The sequence below is a fragment of the Dasypus novemcinctus genome, chromosome 3, assembly GCF_030445035.2.
Source record: "Dasypus novemcinctus isolate mDasNov1 chromosome 3, mDasNov1.1.hap2, whole genome shotgun sequence".
Taxonomy (NCBI): Eukaryota; Metazoa; Chordata; class Mammalia; order Cingulata; family Dasypodidae; genus Dasypus; species Dasypus novemcinctus.
The window spans coordinates 166,703,104-166,728,013 of record NC_080675.1 but is presented as its reverse complement, the minus strand read 5'-3'; the positions used below and the strand labels follow the sequence as shown (position 1 = coordinate 166,728,013).

Sequence of the window (24,910 nt, the reverse complement as noted above, 5' to 3'; positions counted from 1 at the left end):
AATTTACAGTTGGTAAATCATAAGAGTTAACTGGTTCCTTATATTTATGCCAGATTTACACTGGAATGCAATTTAACAAAAAGAGGGAGGAAAATTAATTTTATTTCCTTTATTGAATTTTGTAAAACGTTTTAGATTTCTTCTGAGAAAGGGAAAGTACATACATTTAAAGAAGCACTGAGTAAATAAAAGATCCCAACATCCTAGATTTATTACACAAACTTCTCTACAAAGAGACTCAGATACAGTGCCTCCCTACTTTAAAGTTGTAGTGCAACTTTAAAGATTCTATACCTTAACAACAGAGTACAAAGTAAGTCACACCATATTTGAAGCAACAAACCATCAACAGGAAAAGAACCACCATGGTTAAATAAAATGGGAAAAATAAAAAAGGAAGTTAACAGAAATGAAGGAGACAGAAAAACTATTTAAAAAGTAGAAACAGTAAACTCAAAAAGCAGTTTGGGGATTTTAGTACATGGCAAAGATACTCCAAGACATTTATATGAATACATACATCACTGTATTAGTTAATTCATATACTCAAACTTGAGTGTCAATATTGTGCAAGCACTGTGCTAGGTCTGAGGATGCAGACAACAAATTATCTCTGTTCTCAAAGAGCTTAAAATCTAGTGGGGGGAAGGCAGACAGAACAGATATATAATATAATAAAACAAATAAGATACAATGTAGGTTTATTAGTTTTCTATAGCTACTGTAACAAAATACCACAAATTTAGTGGCTTGAAACAACATAAACTTTTATTTTATAGTTCTGTACATAAGAATCCAACAGATCTCACTGAGCTAAAATCAAGATCTTGAAAGGGTTGTATTCCTTTGTGGAGGCTCTAGGGGGAATCTGATTCCCTGCTTTTCCTTTTTTTTTTTTGCCCCTGCTCACACTCCCTGGCTGGTGGCTCCTTCCTCTGTCTTCAAAGCTAGCAACGTCTACTCTCTCCAGCTCATCTTCAGTCATCGTCACTCTTCTCTCTGACCAGGAAAGGGTCTCTACTTTTCAGGACTTGTCCAATTAGATTGGCCACTTGGAAAATCCAGGATAATCTTTCCTTCTCACAGTCCTTAACCTGAATCACAGCTGCAACATCCCCTTTGCCATAAAGGGTAAAATAAAATATTCATAGGTTCCAGGGATGAGATGTGGTTATCTTGGGACGGATGGGAGAGTGCGTGGGTGGGGGATTATTCTGTCTACCATAGGAGGAACTATAAAAGGTCAGCAAACACGAAGCAAGTGAGTTAACTTCTGGCCCGCAGGGAAGGGGCCCACAGGGTTCATTAGCAGTGTCACACGAGACAACTTCAGCTGTATTTTGAAAGAATTCATCACAACAATGGATAAACTCAGGGGGGAACAATGGAGGACTGTGTATTTTCCAGACAGAAAAAACATTATGTATACAATGCATATGCACATAGAATTTCATAGAATAGTCAGAAAACTTTCAGAAATCTGGTGGCAAAAGTTTGGTGGGTATGTGACAGTAGCAGGTGATAAGACTAGAACGTATGAAGAAACAATTATAGTTTGTGTTAAGGAATTTAAACATTACTCTAGAGGCAATGGGATACCATTTAAAGGCTAAGTTTTACAAGAGCATGACACGTAGGCCCAAGAAATATGCCCAGAAATATGCCACAGCTATTTCTGGCTGTGATGTGAAAACAACTGGAAGATGATTTGTCTGTGAGTAGAAAGTTGGGAGGCTACTGCAATAGTCCAGGCAAAAGATACTAAGAGCCTCAGTAAGGACAATGGTAACAGGAATGGAAAAGAGAAAACATATTTGAGAAATATTTGAAAGGCAGCAAGCTAGAAATTAATGATCTGATAGTAAACATGAAGACTAAGTAGGAGGTAGAACGACTGGCTGACTAGGCAGATGACAGTACTATTTAGAAAAACTATAAGTGCAACAGTAATAGCTCTTGACAATGTGAAAGACTGATGGATATATAGGTCTAAAGTTCACGAGAAAGACTTAGAACTACAGATTGGAGGACCATTAGCGTAGAGATGATAGTCTATGCCACAGAAGTGGAGAAGATCACCTACATGAATATATGGAGAAAAGTAGGGCCCCAAAGCAATGTATTTAGAAAGAAGCCAGAGAGATCTGAGAAACAAGGGAAGTCAATATGATAGAAGCCAAACAAGAGACTACCCTAGCATCATGCAAGACTGGTCTTTATAAATAAATGATGGCCCTGAATCACCAAGGAACATTTAAACAGCTAAGTAAACTATAAGTATAAAAGTATGTAATGCTTAAGAAAAATTTGTCGAAAATGCTTAAAATAAAATTATTCTGGGGGGGGAAACTATTCAAAAGGATTTTCCTAAGCATCAAGAGAGAAGAAATCTGATTAATACATATTAGGTACTTAAAAGGCAAACTATTTTGAAACAATTGTACCCAAAAAGGTTTTATTTATGACATAAAAAAAATCTGGAAATAATCTAATTAGGTAACATAAGGGGAGAGATTAAGGTTATTTTGATATATAAATTAAACTATGAATATGAGAAACTTAGCATGTGCAAATGCTCATAATGTAAAGCGGTAAGAATGCTCACAGTGTAAAGTCGTAAGAATCAGAATACAGGCATGAAAGCAGCCCTCCATGCATACATAGAAAAATAAATAAATTTTTAAAAAAGGGATTAATGTCAAATGTTAACAGTGATGATTATTTCTGGAAGATACAATTATGGGATATTTTTATTTTTCTTCTTCATATTCTAATTATGAAGAGTTAAGTTCTACATATTCTAAAATTTTCATAATGAGCATATATTAATAAAAATCAGGAAAAGGAAATTATTTTTAAGGGATACTTAAAAGAAAAATCCATATTAATTTAACTCTAATTAAAAATCTACCACAATTATTTTTAGGAAAATGGAAATAATGATGTTATAATGTTTAAAAAAAAAAAATTGGACTTCGAGCACCAGCATAATGCAATTACCTGCCCTTGTGGAACATTCACTCTACTCACCAAACCATTATTTACCAAACTGCAACCCAGTTCCAGGATTCAGGCAACTCAGTGTGTGTGCAACTGCCCCACTAATTCAAAGCACTTATTATTTTCTTCAAAACTGCTCAAGACAGATGCCTTGAAGAGACTTATGTCTATGTGTTAGATATTCAAATCTCTTTTTTTGGAGCTTAGGCTTAGAAAAGTCATTTACAATTAAGCAATGTAGCCACAAATGAAAAACATCCTCCACCACGGGCTGGAGTTCTGTTAAGTGAAGACAGATACGGTAAATGGAAGAGCTATACCCCTAAAATAAAGGCAAATCATTGTGTCTGTTACCATGCAACAGATGTCTGCAATAGGCACGGCCTGAAGAAGCAACTGTGTCCAATTAGAGTGGCATACAGATCACTCCAAGGAAACAAGCAAGAGCTACAACCAGATATTATGGTACCAAGACAGAGGATCTCCATCTACTCCTACTCCACTCCATCACTATACATAGGTGGATACAATCTGTCTACTCCTTTCCAAAAGAAAAGTAGGAACAACTCTCTCCATTAAAAAAACAAACTCAATACCCACCCCCTTATAAAAAAAAGTCTTTAAAAGCCAGGAATGTATCTTCTTCAACTTCATATCCCCAAAGCACTTGACACAGGAGGTCCTCAAAATCAGTGACTTTGTAGTCAGACAGATCTAGATTAGAATTTAGGCATATCCCAACTATTTTGTATAAATTACTTTAAAGATTGACAGAAGGGGGTCAAAAGACCGATGCAGGTACAGAATATTTTTATGAGGCCTGGGGCAATTCATTAAACTTCTTTTCTTTTATTTTTTTTAAAGATTTATTTATTCATCCCCTCCCCCCCCGCCCCCGCCGTTTTCTGTTCTCTGCATTCATTTGCTGCCTGTTCTTCTGTGTCCACCTGCATTCTCGTCAGCAGCACCGGGAATCTGTGTCTCTTTTTGTTGAGTTATCTTGCAGTGTCAGCTCCCCCTGAGTGCAGTGCCACTCCTGGGCAGACTGCACTTTTTTCTCGCTGGGTGGCTCTCTGTACAGGGCGCACTCCTTGCGCGTGGGGCTCCCCTATGCAGGGGACACCCCTGCATAGCACAGCACTCGTGTGCAGCAGCGCTGTGCATGGGCCAGCTCACCACATGGACCAGCAGGCCCTGGGTTTGAACTACCTCCCATATGGTAGGCGGACGCTCTATCCATTGAACCAAGTTCACTTCCCTAACCTCTTTTAAATGTGTCCACTGTTAGGATGATTAAATGAGACAATGTAAGGAGACCTGTCTAGCTACAGTCAGCGCATGGCAGAGGAGATTATGGCACAGAGAAAGATAAATTACAGTTATGATTATTATAGTATTGAACAGACTGAGCAATACCTCCTCAGATCCACAACCTCATGGAACTTGTAGGGAAGGCTTAACAACAGGTGCACATAGCACATGCTTTTACATCAACTGTGGGGAAAAACCATGCCAAGATGAATTATAAGGAAATACAAAGTGAAGGCCCAGAGCCTTCTATGGACTCTGAAGCTGTGCAGTCCTTATTATTTGGATTCTAATTAAGAAACAGGAGTAAGGATTGGCTTTCATCTCTATCACTTTATTAATAGTCATCCCCAATCCAAAGCAAAAAGGCCTGTTTAATTGAAACGTTCAGTGTATATATGAGTGACTAAACAATTAAAAACCTCTCACTTTTGCTTACAACAAAAGGGATAAATTTATAAAAGTTTAGAGTGAAAAGGCAAAAAGGATATGATTCTTTACTCCAAAAATGACCTGAAGTTTGGAAAGGTGCCATGGACAAAAAGGGCTTTTCATGTTTTTTTAAGTATGGCTGAAGCAAAACAAATAAGGAAGATTCTAAGACCTACAGCTCAGGGTAGGGGTGTACAAAAGGAAGTTCATAAAAGAGTTCCTCTTCTATTTTATTTCCTCCTTTTCTACCAATGAGAATGAAATCAAGACTAGATAATATAGAATAAATAGAAAAAGAAAGGATTAAAAGACAAAGACATCAGTGTCTGACTTAAGAGAAGTTGTCTCAGGTCAGGAAAAGATATTTTCTGAGTCCTGAAAAAAAAATTAATAATAAAAGAGAGGGAAGATTAGAAAGAGACAAAAAATAGTTGACAATAAGAAAGTAGACTCCCTATTCTATAAGCTACTGAGTTTTATCCCAATATCAGGTACAAATTATTAAAGGGATGGTATGTGGACCTCAGAACAGGAAGCAATCATCTAAAAGCCCACATATGTCCACAAATACAACATGACAACTGAGGTCAGTTTTAAAGTAACTTTTTATCATAGAGATTAGTAGCAGAGATTAAGGAAAACCAAAAACTTTGTGTCTGGATTTCAGCAAAACACCTGCAAAAATCTCCCGTGATACAGTGCACAAACTGAAGCAATCTGGGTTTAGATGATACGGGGTTTCAGGAGTAAGCAGTGTGACTAAAATTCCTGCTTCCCCAGTAGCTTATTCTGTCTGTACTTCCAGGTTCCAGTATACTTCTAGGCTAGCACATGCTGTTTTTCTAGGAATTTGAGGAAATTGTTTTTCCTGCAATTTCTGGGAATTGTGGGAAGGGGTAAATTTGCTCAGCATCCCACTCATGCAATCCTCAGCCCTGTAATGGCGTTACAAAAACGAATAACTGATAAATATCTCCAAGGAACAGGGTTCTAGTGTCACAGGCAACTGCAACTCTTCCTCACCACACCCTGGTTCAATTCTGATGAACACTTTTACCCAGGACTTGAAAACGACCAAATATGCAGACTCTATACGGTTCATTAAGAATACTAACATATTAGAAGGAAAACTAAAGACCAATAATCCCTGAAAGACTAAAGAGGTGTACATACCAAGGATGTATGCAAGCGGCCAAGCACACCAAGATGAAATTTAATATGCCTACCAGTGGACACTGTACTTCAGACCTCTGTTAAAACACCCAAATGAACAGCTAGAAGACAGAAGAAACCTATCTTAAAGGTAGCATAAATAGAAAGAGACTCATGATTTTGGGTGGCAAATGATCTCTCCTCTGTCAATAATATAAATTAGGGTTCTCAGGTCAAGAAAAGAGAGAATCTGGCTCAATTTCTTGCTGGCTGTTTAGAGACCAAACAAGAGTAAACTGAATTTCAGAAACCTTAAGTGAGTTACTTAAGATAAACTAGATATTAAAAGATAAGTAAAGATGCCAGCAAAGAGATAATGAAAGTATTCTAAAATTGTGGTGATAGATATACTTATTCTGTGAATATACTAAAAGCCATTGAATTATATACTTTAAATAGGTGGACTGTATATGAATTATATCTCAATAAAGTTGTTAAAAATAAGAGTTAAAAACCAAACCCAGGTCCATATCCTTTTAAGAACTTTAAAAAAAAAAGAACTATTGTTTTTTAAAGGAAATCAGAAGTTCTGTCACTTTCTGACTACGCATCCATTTTTCTTGGTTTAACCCATTCCCTAGTCCTTCCTTTAAAAAAAAAAAAAAAAGGTTTTATTTATTTCTCTCCCCTTCCCCCAAGTTGTCTGCTCTCTCTGTCCATTCATTGTGTGTTCTTCTGCGTCCGCTTGCATCCTTGTCAGCAGCACCGGGAAACTGTGTCTCTTTTTTGTTGCATCATCTTGCTGCATCAACTCTGTGTGTGTGTGACACACTCCTGGGCAGGCTGTACTTTTTTCTCACGGGGCAGTTCTCCTTGCAGGGCACACTCCTTGCACATGGGGCACCCCTACGCGGGGGACACCCCGCATGGCACAGCACTCCTTGCGTGCAGCAGCACTGGGCGTGGGCCAGCTCAACACACAGGCCAGGAGGCCCTGGGTATCAAACCCTGGACCCTCCATATGGTAGATGGACGCTCTATCAGTTGAGCCACATCTGCTTCCCACCTAGTCCTTCCTTAAATAATGTTCTGAAAGCAGGATGAAGAACATTAAGACCTGTGAAGTAGCTCACCAAAACCCAATGAAGTCATGGAAACTACAGCTTAAGTCTTACCACACCTTGATTTGGCATTTACTTTGCTCCAAAACAAAAAGAGAACCTCCTTTACCTGGCCTGCATTTCCAAGCATATGACTAACACTCCACAATCTAGAATAGTATTATCTAAAGCCACCTTCAAGACTCAATTTAAGGTCCACTTCCCCAACATCATCCGCCTACTCTATTTTCCAACTACATTTCTGTCATCATTACAAAAATATGGTTATTTCTACCCAGGCCACACAAATTCGTATTTTGCTATTATTGTGACTTCTAATTACACAAAGTTCACATATCCATTCAACTAATAATTACCCAGCTGTACTACATACCAGGTGATGCGGATACAATGAGTCCTCAGAAGCCCTAAACTTTAGTGAGTAACAAAACTGATAACCACACAAATAAGAGAAAACATAACTAGGATAAATATTACAAAGGCACAGTATACTGTATTAAGAAAACAACAGGGAGATTGTATCTGGTTAGGGAAGTCAAGGAAAAGCTCCCCTAAGGAAATGAATGTTTCGGTTGAGAGCTGAGAAAAAATAAAAGGCAAAGAGAATAAGAAAGAATCCTCATGGTACATACATCCTATAGCAGAAGAGAGCAGATGAATGTTAAGGGTTAAAAGACAACAAATATGGCTAAAAGAAAGAAAACAAGACAGAACAGTTGTATGAAGTAGGGCTGGAGAAAAGTGTGGGGGCAGATTTAATCCTACTAGGCCCCATCAAGTATTTTAATCTTTATTTTACGGGCAAGGGTCATCACCAAATCTCTATTTTAAAAGGATCACTTGGTTACAGCATGGACAACAGAATGAAAGAAGCCAGGAAATGGGTATGGAGATTCCAGGTAGGAGGCTGTGGCAGGAATTCATGCAGGAGGGAACAGCTAGAGGCTAGGGTGACAGTGATAAAGGTAGAAAGAAAGGGGTAGACAATAAATACCTAGGATATTAAAAATAAACAAATTGGTAGATAAATGTAGTATGTATAGTCTAAAAAAGAAGTGTCAAGGATGATTTCTAGATTTTTCCCTTGCATGACAAGACTGATAGAGGCGTCATTTATTAAGAACAGAAAGAAGAGGATCATGAATTCATCTGTGCCTTTTTCCTAAGCAAAACTTTCAGTTCTAATAAAAACTTTCAAAAAGACAACTACTATTAATAAATACCCCTTCTTTTCTGTACTGAATCTCTGGTTTTCTGCAAGATTCCTTTGCCAGGCAGCTACTTAACTGCTTTGGGAAGTAGGTTCCTACTCGGAGGCAGCGCTAAGGGGTCAGGGCCAGATATCCTGTTAAAGAGAAATGAAATAGGGTGGCAGCCTGACCCCAGAAGCCAGAAGAGTCTCAGCAGACCTGAAATCCAGTTGCTGACTTGGATCCCTCTTTCTGTTGAACAAGGCGAGCTGCAGTGGTTTATGGTTAGGTTAGGACATCACTCTGGATCTCATGGCTTAACTGAGTCTGTAAATCACTCAGCTGCTTCTTCAATCTGAACAAGGCTGAGGACAACGGTTTCAGGGTGCAGTGAGCCACAGGACTCCACATTATAGTAAAACCTCTCTAGCTTGCCACTGGGGTCACAGGGAACCTGTGACCTACTTCCATCCAGCTCTGAGTACTCACTCTTTGGCCATTCCTCTGGCTTGGGGTACACTGTGTGCCTCAAGACACTGTCTGGATCACATTCAAAAGCCACCCCTGCCGTAGGGTTCCAATCAGTGTGTTCCTTGCCAAAGTCCTTTATGGCATAGGCTCAAAGTCTCAGCTCCTGCACATTTCTGAGCTTGCAATGAAGATGTCATCCTGCTCCACGTAGTCACTGGGGTCATTATTTTGGTTCCACATCACCAGAATACCCCAGGATCTGTTGGAGATGAGGTCTTGAGATGCGACATGGCAAGTCTGGTGTTCGTTGCACCTTACATCAAGTGTAAACTCCACTGAGCACTAGGGGCAGAACTCTTCACTCGTGCAGTCCTGGGAATACTGTTGCTTTTCCACAATGTCACTGGTGAGGGGAATCAATCCAAGTCTAGAGCAATAAACTCGTCATGAGAACTGGCATCAATTTGCACCCAGTCAATGGCTATTATAGGCACCTCAGTGATAAAGACACACCCCTCCCCCACCCAAACAGGACTGGCCACCACCAGGTCCATATTCTTGATGATGAACTTAGACATTCTCATCCGTGAGCTCAGTGAGTCCCACCGTCAGCTGGTTGGCATACAGTATCACAACAGGACCAGCCTCCACCATCAGCAAATTACATTACTTTAATGTTTAAATGTCTGTCTTTGTTTTCTATACTTACTGCTAGGAAACACTTACTTTGTGAGATCTGTTTCAAGGAATGACAGTGCTGGAGCTGAAAGGAAATGCTGATAATGTAGGCCTGGTCTCCACTTACAGAAAAGGGGCGGAAAAGGCCCTAAGCCCTAAGAAGCAACTTGTTTAATGGCAGAATTGAATAGGATTCAAATCCACTACCACTACACCTACATACACATGTACATGAGAGAGACAGAGATCCATAAGCACACACAGCCTGGGGTAGGCCAAGGCAGGTTTTCCAAAATCATTTTTATTTATCTGGCATCTCCTGAAAGTGTCTTAGCAGTGATTACAGCAACTGGTTGAAGGATTGGAAAGAAATAGTTCAATGAGTTACAGCTCATCTTCAAGTCCCAGGATAGTCCAGGTAGGGCATTGATAGCAACATCCACACAGATGAGTAGAACATGAAAGGAAGAGGAGAGAGCAAAAGGCATAAAATCTACTGCTATGACTCCACTTCCTACCTCATTCACAAACCAAAGATACACCAAATTGTCCCAGTTTCCCCTAAGAGAGGAAAAGGAAGAGAAGTGCAAACCAATTTTTGCTCGTTGGGTTTTAAAGCTATTGGCAGAGCAAAGGGAAAGTACGGAGAGTAAGTTTTATCTCTGAGTTATCAGGCTCTGAACATACAAAATTACTGTCTGGACCCATTTAGATTGGGTAACAGAATCTACCATAATAATAGCTAATAACTATAGTTAGAGCTTACTATACAAGGTTCTATTATAAGGGTTTTATACTTAAATTATTTAATCCTCACAATAAATGTAGAGGTTATCTCCATTTTACAGAAGAAATGGAGCAACAGAGTGTCTGAAGACATCATCCAAGGTCACTGTAATGAGTAAGGCTCTAGAATCTAGGCTCTTAATCACCATGCTGCACTGCCACTCACAACACATAAGGTGAAACTTGGATATTTATACTGTCTTTAATAGGACACCATTTATATATGATTCAGTAGATCATAAAATAAATCCTCTTCATCCAAACTCAGTGTTCTGGGTGGAGCAGAACAAAGTAGGGAAGAAGAAAAAGGATGTATGCCTGGCCAGACAACCTAGTCAACTTCACTCCAGATTGTCCCAACATTCAACAACTGTCTTCCCACTCTGATCCCTCAGTTTCAATTATCATTGATATGCAGATCGTTCTCTACACTGACTCTCTAGCCCTAACTACTCTCCTACACTCCACACTCTCATTGCCAAATACCTACTATACACCTCCCCATGGACATTCTTCACCAGGCTCATTATCTATATCCAAATCCAGCCCCTCATTCCCTGTCCTTTATTCCCAATACTGGTCTAACCTCAAGCTCCCAGGTACTGGTTCCCTCTCCTTCATCCCTGTGATGGTTAGGCTAACGTGTTGTAATGGTACCCAGATGTTTGGTCAAGCAAGCGCTGGGCTAACCTTAATACAAGGGGATTTATTGGACTTTAATCATCAGTGAGTTGATTGCATAGATGTCTGGTTACATGTACAATGAACCAAGGAGGCTGCCAAGAGCAATGAATGATATTTTATCCAATCAGTTGAAGGCCTTAAAAAGGGAAGTAATTTCAGCAATCAGAGAGAGAATTTCTATCTACTTCAGACAGGTAGCATCTCCCAGGGAACTCATCAAGAACCTTCACTGGAACCCCTGGCTGGGAGCCTGCCCTACAGAATTTAGACTCCTGCATCCCCAAGGTCATATAAGACAATTTTATAAAATCTCATACTATTTACAGATATCTCCTGGCTCTTCTGTTTCCCTAGAGAACCTGACTAATGCAATCCCCTATGTTGTATATGTCAACAAATCCTAGTTCCTTTGCCTCAACAGTATCTCCTTACCCATCCTCGCTCTTCTTATACACTCCTTTGGACCATAGCTTAACACACCTTATAAATAAATACCAATTATAGTAGTAAAATATACAAGAAAAAAAAAGTTCAAAAATGAAAATAATACACAAAAAGCTCATCTCCAAATGTATTGTTTTTGGGGTGGTTCAGGTTACCTCTTTATTTCAACTAGTTTGAGAAAAAATAATTATTACAACAGGTATTATAAACACTTACGTCTAGCTATTAAAAATGATATGTTGTTCTGGAGCCCACAGTGGCAAATACTTATGGTCACCTGTTTTTGTAATTAAAGCTTTCTTGGAACACAGTCATGCCCACCTGTAATGTCCACAGCTGCTTTCAAGCTACAACTGCAGAGGTAAGTAGCAACAGAGAACCTATGATTCTCAAAGCCTAAAATAGTCCTCCCTTCCTCCAAGTATAATCTCTCCTCCTCATTATCCCAAGGTTCAATTCCCCACAAGGTGGATATGATTCATGTGTCAATTCTCTGATCAAATCTTCCCAAGAACTCCTTGTTTTTTTCCCCACAATAAGGCCACACTCACTAGCCCAAAATTAATATTTCTATCTTTATTTTCTGTTGCCGCCACAACTCTAGCAATGCCAGGCTGTTCTCCAACCATGGGACTTCTAAAATTAAGTCAAAATAAATAGATAGAAACATCAGGTTCAATGGCATTCAGCAAGAAAATGAGAAAACTATAAATATTTTTTGGTTATCCCCATCCCTGCTATATTAATTCATTTAACTTAATTATAGACTGATTTATTTTACAGTTAGTTGACTCTTCCTCTCCAGGTTGGTCTAGAAGTAAGTATTACAATAAAGGTAGATCCTAGTGCCATGGAAGCCCAAAGTAAAATGTTACTAAGTGACTGTTCATCAGCTTCACTGCTATATATTAACAAATGACTTCCAGAATATGACAGGCAGAAAAATACAATTAAGAAAACAAACTTCAAAAAGTAGAATATTCTAAACAACTAACTTTTCTGGTTAAATTATTTCTGCATCCATTATTATTAAAAATCCTAAAATATAGGAGTTCACCTATCTCCAAGATTAAAACACATGAATCAGTCTTCTCTGTGCTAACACTCAGAGATGGCATCATCATAGCCTTTAACTCTCACTAGAAGCTCTAGAAATGTCAGTTTAGAGAGGAAACTCAGGTGCCAAGTTGTTCACCATTTTCTTTGGTATTGGGAGGGCCTCAAAAAAAAAATGCCCACACACTGTGTTAACTGATATTCATTAGAGTTATCTAGTGCCTTTTTAAAAATCTAGTGTCCAGGAAGGTTTCATTCCAAAAAATTGTTCTGATTAGATGATTTCCCATCACTTACAGATCAGAGAACAAGAGCTTTTTGACTGATGAAGTGCATGAAGCGAGAGGGAAAATAAGAGAATAGTTAAGGTTTTACATGCTTTCATAGAAGACAAGACTTTAAATGGAAAAGCAATATGTGTGACCCTGTGTAACATCTCTACCTTAATCATCTCAAATGTAAAACAGTTTTCAGAACAACTATGATTATTATACCACATGAAGAGTTAACTTCTTCGGCAGGAAGAGAATGCCCAAGAGCAAAGGGGCTGGGGGAGAGTGCCTTCAGGAGATGATGGGCTCAAAAAGGTTAAGCAGCAAGCACAGAGAACAAGATTCATTCACAAGGAAGTTGTGCAAGAGTTCTAGTTAGCCTCTTTAATTTTTAGTTATAATCCCTTTCCCATGAAGTTTCTGTGGCCATGTCTTCTGAAAAGAATTAAAATTGATTCTGAATGCCCTCCTAAACATCCTAAAAAGATGTTTATTATGTTAACAGAGTTTTCCTTCTCAATTTTTCCAAACATAAGAAAAGCAAAAATCACAGTCAATGAAGAATAAAAATTTCTCTCTAAACCACTTATTATGTTTACTCCCATATGTAATTGTTCTGCAACCAGGTCAAAAGTTCACTGGCACAAGAATAAAAGAGAAGTACATAATTCTTTTTTATTTCCTTTAGAATTCCTTTCTCACACTTTTTTAAAATTAATAGATCACAAGGAATTTTTCATACTTCCTAACCAGCTTTTATCACTCTTCATCCTGGTCCACTCTAGCCTGAGTTCTAATATGCACCCTGAACAATAACATACAGTCAAGAGTAAATGCAATTCATATAACAAGTAGTTGGTTCAAGTGGAAAGCCCTAAGCCACTAAACAAAATAGTTTAGCAATTAACAGAATGGGTTAATATAAAGAACTCTGCTTTATAAATGTCCAAAGTCTACACATCCCACCTCTCTTGGTACTTATTATATATACCCCAAGCCTTAGCCTGAATTATTAAGAAAAAATTTTTCTGCAGGCAAATGTCAATCAGGGAGGGGAAAAAAAAAATAGCTGGATTCCTGTATAAACATTATCAAATGGCTTTTTGTTTCCAGAAAGGATACTATAGCAACAACACAAGCAACAGATTAGAATCAGCCATGCTATTTGGTAAAGGAAGGGCCTCAATGGAAAGTCTGGCTGTCAAAAAGGTCTTGACAGTCAAAAACATCACCTTAATAAAGGAGGAGGAAAATGAGGCTCCAGGATCACAAATATCCACCTCCACACACAAAGCATTTACATAAAAATAAGAGAACACTATAATTGATGATTTTTACCCATTTAAAAAACAAACAAAAACAGCAAGAATGAAAAGAATGCACACCAAAACTAAAACTCATATGTTCCAGGATATGAGATTCAAGGATACTAGGAGAAGACAATTTTTTAAAAAATACTGGTTCCTATGGCAGATACTGACCACATCACCAGAAACTTATTTCATGGTTGAACTAAGACCAAAAACAAGGAATGCTGATATATACCATAGAAGGGTCCTTGTTGAGTAGCTAGTCCATTTACAGATGAAAGAACTGAGTGGCTTCCCTAGGAATCTGCAGCCAGTCATCAGCTAATGCTTAATGAAACTGTTGATGAAATCAATCTAATTCAAGAAATTGTCCTTATTAGAAATCCCAGCTCTCCTCTTTATCCTTCTCGTCAGTTAACAAATACCAAAGTTAAAAGTAAGGCTCACAGAGGTTTAAAAGCACACTACAGAAAGAAGAGAAATAGGTCTTTAATAGGAGCAGGACTTCAGGGGACCCTGAGACTTCTAATTCTGATAGAGAATAAAGGGAAAGGACATGATCCAAAAATATAAGAAAAGCCTCTCTAGTCATAAAAGAAAGCACAGTCTAAAGATCTTAATTGAAAGATACAAATGTTTCCCTTTGATTTTCAGAGCACATACTAGCTGAATGACACTGGGCAAATTATTTAACCCAAGCCAGAAAAAGAGAAGGAGAGACAGACAGAAGGAAAGAGGAAACAGATTTTAATACTAAATCTTAATACTTTATAAAACTTTATGAGGTACAAGTCCTGGTTCACAATAGCTATGCATCAAATATTAGATTAGGCCTGAATCCAGCAGCAAATCCAAAAATTGTTCCAGAGAACAATACGTTGTCCAGAATCCATATATCATTCACACAAAATTAAAAGTGTTGTTTAGCTAAAATCTGGATGGCGGTGATGAAGGGAGAAAGATGTTTACCCCTATACTTTCCAGTAATTTCCAAAGTTTCTGCAATAAACACGTTTTACTTTTATAACCAGAAGTGTTTAGAAAAAGAAAAAATGTTTTAAGAAAGGTTTTGCCATTCTCATGCTAGGACTATTTTTAACAAATGTGCAGGCTGGCTAATCTAATCCTAGGCTTATTCTACCATGGTATGTTAAAATAAGATTTCACAACCACCCTCAAAGGGAGAGGACAGATAAGATAGCATCTTCTTAACTAAAGTAAAGCTGGCCAAAATTTTCTTCATTGTTAACAGAGAGTCTGTAGATGTCTTTTTAGCAGGCAGAATCAAGAAAAGCAAAGTATGGTTCAAGGGCTCTCTATAGTAAGGCCAAGACCCAAGACAAACCCCTTCTTACCCCTTCTCCCACTCACTCAGAAAATGAAGACTGCTCATTCGCTTACCCAAGACTGAAAGGCAATGAAATTGCTTAAAGGGAAAAGAACCTTTAAGAAACTTCTAGGTAAACGGCACTAGAACAGTGGATAACCATGTGCACAAAAACAAATGTGGACCCTTGGCACACACCATACACAAAAATGAACTAAAAACTGAACCAGAGACATAAATCTAAGAGCAGAAACAATGAAACTTTTAGAAGAAATTATCAGAGAAAATCTTGTGATCTTGGAGAAGGCAAAGATTTCTTAGATATGACACCAAAACTATGATCTACAAAAGAAAAAATGATAACCTGGACTTCATCAAAATGAGAAACTTCTGCTCTTCAGGAGACAACATTAAGAGAGTGAAAAGACATTTTCATTTCTTCTACAGTCTGGAAGAAAAGATCTGTAAATCTTGTATCTGATAAAAGACTTGTAAGAATCCTTTACATATTCTTAATACAAGGCAGTGAAATGGCTTAAAGTGAAAAGAACCTTTAAGAGACTTACAGGGAAGCAAATCTGGCCCAACGGATAGGGCGTCCACCTACCACCTACCAGAGGTCCAAGGTTCAAACCCAGGGCCTCCTGACCCATGTGATGAGCTGGCCCAAGTGCTGTGCTGATGCGCCAAGGAGTGCCGTGCCATGCAAGGGTGGCCCCCGTGTACGGTAACCCCACGTGCAAGGAGTGCACCTCATAAGGAGAGCCACCCAACGCGAAAGAAGTGCAGCCTGCCCAGGAAGGCGCCACACACGGAGAGCTGACGCAGTAAGACGATGCAACAAGATGATGCAACAAAACGAGACACAGATTCCGGGTGCCACTAACAAGAATACAAGCGGACACAGAAGAACACAAGGCAAATGGACACAGAGCAGTTGTCTGCAGGGGGCAGGGAAGGGGAGAGAAATAAACAAAAAATAAATCTCAAAAAAAAAAGAGACTTATAAGTACAGAAAAAGGTGCTCTGCATCATTAGTCTCAGGGAAATGCAAATTAAAACCACAATGAGATACCAATATACATCTACCAGAAGAGCCACAATGAAAAAAGACTAATAATACCAAGTGTTGCAAATACGTGAAAAACTGGAATCTTCCATATGTTGATGGTGGGAATATGAAACTTTGGAAAACAGTTTAACCCAGCAATTCCACTCTTAAGACTGACCTCAAAGTAAATGAAAACTGGTTAAAGACCATCCTATGAATACCAGAAAGAACAATTCCTATCCAAGAATATACAGAAATAAGAAATATAACCCATTACCTGTTTTAAGACATTGCATCAAATACTCAGTATCAAAGACAAGTCCCTCCTGGGTAAATCATTTACAATTACAGCAGCATTTTAGAAAATATGAATCAATTAAGAAAGAGTTTACATTTAAGAAACTGAAACACTCCCAGTAAAACATGGAGCCAAGGGTGTAAAGACAAGTCTAGCTAGCTGAGAACCTGCTAGTCATAGTCCATCAAAAGGGAGGAGATCACCAAGGTGTTTTAGCTTTGATGAAAGAGAATAGCAAAGACATTCAAGACTGGTTCTTCTAGATGTACAAACTAATTCAGCCAAAGTAATTGCTAAGTATATAAAGGATGGGCACACAACACTGTAGAGATGGATAGCTTTGTTGGGCTGTTCCTTTTCCTTCACAGGGAATTTCTGTTGCCTAACTTTTCTATGACAACCCGGCTTTAATGAAGCCACACCAGATCCTTCTAAGACAAACATCCAAACGTCGAAGAAGCTTAGTTAACAATATGAAGGGATGATCAGGAAATGTACAGAACTTGATTCAGACTTCGGAAAAAAAAGGCCAAGGAGCTTAAGGACTGATGAGGTATTCACAGCAGTTCTAAGAAGAGTATAATCTCATGTTTACCATCTTTTTTTGAGATGCTTTCATTTTCCACCTATAAATCAGAAAAAGGTTAAAATTAAAATGCCCAACTGCTATCAAGGATGTGGCAATGGCTGTACACTTTGGATAGAGCATGTAATATGTGAATATATCTCAATAAAACTGCTTAATAAATAATTGTTCAAGAATAGTCAGAAATAACAGCTATGGAGAACAGAGAAAACAGACTGAGAGGTGAATTTTGTTTACTTTTATTATCATTATTGAAATAACGAAAATGCTCTAAGAATGATTAACATGATAAACAATTATGTGATTACACCAAATACCACTGATTGTACACTTTGGATGAATTGTATGCTTTATTAATATGTATCAATAAAAGTGATTTGCTTAAAAAAAAAAAAAGATGTGGCAAAACAAGTACTCCCACGATCAGGTGATGGACTTGAAATATAAAATGACCATAAGCATTTTGGATAAAATTTAATAAGATGCATGAAGTCAAAAACGTTCAAATTTTAATCCAGTAATTTTACTTTATCATTGGGAAGTAATATTGGAATGGGGAGGAAACCCTAAATGTCTAATAGAGAATTGGTTAAATAAATTTTATTTATTTATTTCTCTCCCCTTCCGCCCCCACCCCGGTTGTCTGTTCTGTGTGTCTGCATCTTCTTTGTCCGCTTCTGTTGTAAGCAGCACGGGAATCTGTGTCTCTTTTTGTTGCGTCATCTTGTTGTGTCAGCTCTCCGTGTGGGTGGCGCCATTCCTGGGCAGGCTGCACTTTCTTCGTGCTGGGCGGCTCTCCTTTCGGGGCGCACTCCTTGCGTGTGGGGCTCCCCTATGCGGGGGACACCCCTGCGTGGCACGGCACTCCTTGCACGCATCAGCACTGCACATGGGCCAGCTCCACACAGGTCAAAGAGGCCCAGGGTTTGAACCGCGGACCTCCCATGTGGTAGATGGACGCCCTAACCACTGGGCCAAGTCCGCCGCCTAAATAAATTTTGATAGTTCCAAATAATAAAATTATGCCATCCTTTAAAATATATATATAATAAAAAACCTGTATAACATGAGGTCACAGTAGTAAATAGAAAAAAGCACAGAAAATTGTATATACAATCTGATCTTCTAAATGCTAGAAATTTGTAAAATGTTAACCACCTCTAAGTAACAGGATTGAGTAATTTTTTCTACCTTAAGTATTTTCCAAATTTTATTTATCACCTATACAGCTGGGCGGGGAAGGGTTGGAGGTAGCAGACAACCCCCCATACACACCTTTAAAAAAAATATAACAGCAAGAGTTGTCAGTCATAATAAGCAAAGTTGTTAGAAATATCTGCTCAGAGCCTCCCTCAATGGTCTTCTGTTTTGTTTTGTTTTTTTGAGGTACCAGGAGCAGGGACTGAATCCAGGACCTTGTATGAGGGAGGCCAGAGCCCAACCACTGAGCCACATCAGCCCCCCTGAGTTGGCTCCCTCGTCTTATCTGTTCATCGTTTTTGCTCACTGTTGGTTTTGTTTTTCTTTAGGAGGCACCGGGAACCAAACCTGGGACCTCCAATGTGGAAGGTGGGCACTCAACTGCTAGAACCACATCTGTTCCCCTTCTGCTCTTTTATAATATGAATTTAAATGATGGAGAGCAGTCCATAGCAACTGCCAGAATCATGGATCATTTCTCTCACCCCAAATTAGCTTGATAAGGCCCAATTTTACAAAGCCAATGAAAATCTAGTGGTATAATGAGGCTTACATCCACCTAGGTCTTTTTCAGATAACAAAGTACAGTTTCTCCTGGCTTCCATACTGAAGTAAATTCTAACAGTCTCATCCTTAACCTTGACCCTCCCTGGGACAGAAAAGGTATCAACAAGTAATCTCTGTATCACCAGTAAACTGCCCCTGAATGATACTCTGATAGAGAACTCAGCAGAATTCTCCCGTATTCTACAAACAATGCCTGCATAAAAATTGTTTAAGCTACCCTCAAATTCAATCAACTTTTTTTTTTTTAAAAGATTGACAGAGGCATGGACAGAGCTCAGGGGGTTAGGAAAACAATGGGGGCCAGGGGAAGATAATCCAAAATAAATATGCATTAGCATGCATAAAATACATTTTTATAGAAGATAAAATATGGGCAGGCTTTTGTAGCCAAAATAAACTATAATGTTAGGCTAAATCAGGAATGGGGTTAGAGTGAGTTGAGACAGCTAAAAGAGAAAGCTGTTATCTATTGTTCTTGGGCTAAAATACACATTCTACCAAAAAGGAAGAAAGGATAACTAATCTGGCATGTAACATACAAAACATAGAACCCCAGAAATAAAATTGAAAAAGCTTCTCATCCAAACTGCCTCTTAATGAAATTTAAAAGTTATTAGTGAAAAAAGAAGTAGTGTTATCAGCTGAAGAACTTTTGAACTTTTTTCCTAGTGCGCAGCTATTATTTTCAGACAATTTCTCCCAGAGGACAAAGAATCATAAAATCTTAGACCTAGATTTTTAAAAATTTTAGAACTCATCTGCTCCACTTCATCAGTTGATCCAAAGAAGAATGCTACTGCTGCTGTGGCTGTAAAAATGCAACACAAAAGAATCTGAGATGCTAAAAGAAGTCAGGAGAAAATCACGAATACACAGGCCACTAGGAAATTAAGAGCTGCTTCCGTGATGCATATGCAGAAGGGAAGGCAAGAAAACCATATTAATGAAAACAGACAAAAAAGCAGACCTGTTTACGAGGCCAGGAGCCAGGCTCGAGCCAGTTCGGTACGCTAACAATTCACAAGTACCTGGAGAACCTGGCTGGGGCTTCTGGTTCATTCTATGCCTAACTATGCAGCAAATGATTCCAGGCATTTTCTTGCTGTTATCACTCTCACTCAAGTAATATTTCAGAAACATTACCCATCACAAGAACAGGGAGATTTAATGAAACAAGTTTGAAGGGAACTAAACATACCACTGGTCCAGTCAGCTTTATATGCATTATTTCTTTTAGCCCTAATTACACACCTGTAAGGAATTATTCTCACTTTGACAAAGTCAACACAGAGAGGTTCAGAACATGGCCCAAGTTCATACAGCTATAAATGTGAAAGAACTGGGACTGGAACCCACACCTGTCTGGTTACAACACTTCTATTTTTCCTATGATATCCTGCTGCCCATACCCAACAATTTAGAAAATAAACTGATATTCAAAGACACATTTATGGGTATCACGCTCCACCACTCCTTAAAAAAAGACAAGTATGAACCCTTCAAAAGAGCGTGTCACCAAATTAAACCACCTGACATACTGCCATATGGCTTCCCCCCCCCATATGGCCTATTTTGACTATTATAAACTCTAAATAACTAAAATCTACAAAACCAATCCAAAAATATTCAACATTTCACTTCAGTTATGAACTGCATTCATCCAAAGAATTGTAAAAGTTTGCACAAACTTCTCACAAATCAAAATACACAAATTTCTTGAAAAAGTTCAGCTCATAATTATCTGTAAATCCTGTGTATACCTAACCAAAACAAAATTTTCCTGATAATAATCCTGTAAAGTAGGATATACTTAGGCTCAGAAAAGTTAAGAAACATCACGGGGAGAAGGAACAGCAAAGATAAAGATGTTAAGCCTTACCTTTCTACTTTACCACACTACTCTGCAGAATAATTCTGTCTTCCCACTGATAGAAACTACTGAATCAACGAATACATAACAAGCTATATACAGAATACTTAACTCTCCACTGAGTGACAGTTGTGTTACTCGTAACTTCAAATAAGCTTATTATGGTCAACTAAAGCTCCAATTAAACCAAGATTTCCTTCATCTGTACTTGCATAACTGGTTTTCTGGATCTAAACGCTGATCTTTACAATTCTACCAAAATTAAGTCTTACCAGATTTAGTATGATATTTCAATCTCTCTCTGCCTCTTTGGCACTCAGGTTCCTCATCAATAAAAATCAACAAACTTGACAAGATGATCTCCCTTCCAGTTGTAAAATTATATTCTTGTAGCTACCAAACATACATGGTTTTTCCATTTTAAAACAACTTTATTTCCAAAGGACTTTAAAAGGACTTCAAACACACACACACACACACAACTGGCCACAGACTTTTGCCTAAGGGAGTCAATATGCTTGCATGCCACTCATCCTCTTGCCATAAAACTGCCCTATCAGGCTTTTAACTTTGGGTAACATAAGTTTCTCAAATTTCACAGGTAGGAGACAAAAGAATCACAAACCTCCAAATTTCTAATAACCAGTGTTTTTGATTCCTAGGAAAGCAAAATATAGAAATAAGGAATAAAACAATTAAGAACAAGGTTTTAATTCCTATTAAATCACAAAATGATACTAAGGAGATCATGCTGAAACAAGATTTCAAATATAGACAAACTAGATCTCTAATCAACAACTATATACAAATGATAGCCATAAGAATTACTCAGAAGTAAATTTCTCAAAGATTGTAACATTCAGGGGTGGAGAGAGAGTAGTGGATAAAATCTCTCTCTCCTTAGAATATTTTTTTCTTTATTAGGGAAGTTGTAGGCTTATAGAAAAAAATATTCAGAAAATATCAGAATTCCCATACACCCTCCACTCACATACAGAGTTCTCCCTATGATTAACCCTTTGCATTAGTGAGGCACCTTTGTTAAAACTGATGAATCAACTATAGACTATTGTTAATAGTCTATAGTTTACATTAGAGTTCACTCTTTGCATTGTATAAGTCCTATGTTTGTTTATTAATTTTTATTCTAGTAATATGCATACAGCCTAAAATTTCACATTTTAACCACAAATACAAATTCAGGGTGTAAATTACATTCACAGTGTTGTGCTACCATCACCACCACCCAAAACCAACACTTTTCCATCACCCCAAACAGAAACTCTATCAATTAAGCATTAACTCCCCCTTCCCTACCCTCATCACTGCCCCTGGTAATTTGTATTCTAGTTTCTGACTCTACGAATTTGCCTCTTCTGAGATTATACAGTATTTGTCCTTTTGTGCCATCTTTTGGCAGTTGTTAATAATGCCTGTATGTACACTGGTGTGCAAATACCTACTTGAGGTATTTTGGGTATATACTTAGAAGCAGGGTCATACTGTAATTTTATACTTAATGTACTGAGGAACCACCACACTATCTTCCACACCATCTTACTTTCCCAACTACATTTACCTTTCCACCAACAATGTACAAGTGTTCGTTCCTATTTCTCCACATCCTCTCCAACACGTTATTTTCCATTTTAAAAGTAGTCATTCTGTTGAGTGTGAAATGGAATCTCACAGTAGTTTTGATTTGCACTTCCCTGATGGCCAGTGATGTTGAACATCTTTTCACGTACTTTTTGCCTTTTCTGTATCTTCTTCGGAGAAATGTCTAGTCAATCTTTTGCCCATTCTTTAACTGAGTTGTCTTTTTGTTGCTGTGTTGTAGGATTTCTTTATATATGCTGGATATTAAACCTTTACCAGATATGAGATTTCCAGATATTTCCCCCATTCTGTAGATTATCTTTCTACTTTCATGATGATGTGTTTTGATGTGTTTGTTTTTATGAAAAGAAAAAGAAAAAGAAAAAACTCTAAATCAACCTTTAATGACAGCAGTATGGTTTAGGAAGGTTATATAGTTATCGCCACAGGGAAAGAAATAGATAAAAAATAAAAAAAGACTAAATGTGAAAATACACTTTAAATATGTGCAGTTATATCAGTTACACCTAACAGCAAAGATTTATTCCAGACAATGCTTAGGGTCACCTCAACATACAAAGTAAAACTACATATACACAACTTATTCTCCTACATGTTTACCTATTTTCATCTTAGATCATGGCTGACAGTAATCTCATAGCCCCCAAAACAGTAAGACGTCATACACTAAGGACATGACTAAGGTCTTATTTCACTACCTGAACACTGCTTCTTTTGCCAACTGCCCTGGTTAGCACTTGCTTAATAATTATCAAGGGTTTATGGTACAATGAAACCTACATTGAGACTAGTTAATGGGAAGGTTCATTAACATCAGTGACAAAATCTACACAGGACTTTTTAAAGTTTCTGATAACACTACATTAACACCAACTTCAAAAATTGGTTATTTCATTTTCCTAATTTAGAATCATGTGCAAGAATGTACAGGGGAGGAGGCAACATTTGGTTTGCTTAGGGTTGACAAAGGTAAGCTTTTTAGTTAACTGGCCCATGAGAAAAGAATTTTATTCAAATTATGAGGCGTTTACGTCCAAAGAAAGCCAATTACATTTCCTTATAGAGGAGTCAAATAAGTGCATAAACTCAAAACTGAATACAGTGTTTCCCCATCACAAGAAACAAAGTTCTCTCAGGTCTACAAGCCTTTCTTACACTAATCCCAACTCCTCATCCATTAACTCTTCCCCATCCTTCAGAACTTGGCAATGTATCCATCACCTCTTCCAAGAAATAATCCCCTAATCCTCCCAATTCATGCTAAACTGAGTCAAGTGGCCTTTCTGCATGTGTTCCATAGCACAGTTAGAGCACTTACATACTGTTAATTGTTAGTTATTACTATTAATAGTTGCCTCATGTATCTCCCCTCACATATACACATACACACACGCTAAACTACAAGCTCCCTGAAGGCAAGATTACTAGTTGGCACACAGTAATCATTCAAATGACTGTGGACAAATCACTAGCAGAGAAGAGACAGTGATAGTCTACCATCACCTGTTTTACTCCTATCAGTCCTCTAGTTATAATTCAAACAAAGGCCTTTGGAATGTTGAAGTATATCAGAGCATCAAATTTAGTGCCAGGCAGTGAGCTCCACATACTGAAGACAGGGTGGCAAAGGTGAGGGGAAGGGACCTCCTTCATGGAACAGGAACAGCACTATTACCACATCAAGTGTTTCTTACGCAACATGGAAAAATGCAGTTGTTTAACAATGCATGCAAACTGAAAAATAGCTACTTAAAAAACAAACTTTTACTGAGAAATTTCAAAATAATAATAAACTTATAAAATAAAGTCTCTCCAATCTCACTGTTGAAGGATGTCTTAATATTCATAATTCTGGATATCAATCTTTATCTGTATAGGATGAAATAATAGATTTGTGCTCAACAAATCTCCTTTATCCTCTTTCTAGGACATCAGGGGCTGGAAGGATAAAAACTAGATTTCTTAAGTTCTTGCAGTTAGGCTTTCAGATGTGACTTAGGTTCCTCTAAACAGATGCATGTAAGATTTGAAGGCATAATGAGGCGGAGGCCCTGCTTCAGCTATAGCAGCTAACAAACACGGTTGTAGAGGCACTAGTATTCCCATGGTAGAATTAGCAAAATCCCAGTGCTATAGTGTCAAAAGGCAGAAGTTATGTTCATGGATCAAAGGACTCTTTACTGTTAAAACAGCAATATTACCCAAACTGATACAGAGAATCAATGCAATCCCTATTAAAATACCAGATGGCTTCTTTGCAGAAATTGATAAGCTGATCCTAAAATTCATATGGAAATGCAAGGGACCCAGAACAGCCAAAACAATCTTCATAAAAGAGCAAAGTTGGAGGATTTATACTTCCTGATTTCAAAACTTCCTACAGAGCTACAGCAATCAAGACTGTATGGTACTGACATAAGGATACAAATACAGATTAATGGGACAGAACAGATTCCAGAAATAAACCCTCACATTTTTAATCAACAG

General features: G+C 38.0%; 1 protein-coding gene and 1 pseudogene across 8 annotated transcripts in view; both read right to left on the bottom strand.

The window, feature by feature from the left end:
• The window catches only part of AKAP13 (A-kinase anchoring protein 13), a 390,788-nt gene that overhangs the window by 334,969 nt on the left and 30,909 nt on the right, over positions 1-24,910 (bottom strand). The window lies entirely within an intron of this gene.
• LOC101431752 (DNA-directed RNA polymerase II subunit RPB3 pseudogene) lies at positions 8,489-9,328 on the bottom strand (annotated as a pseudogene).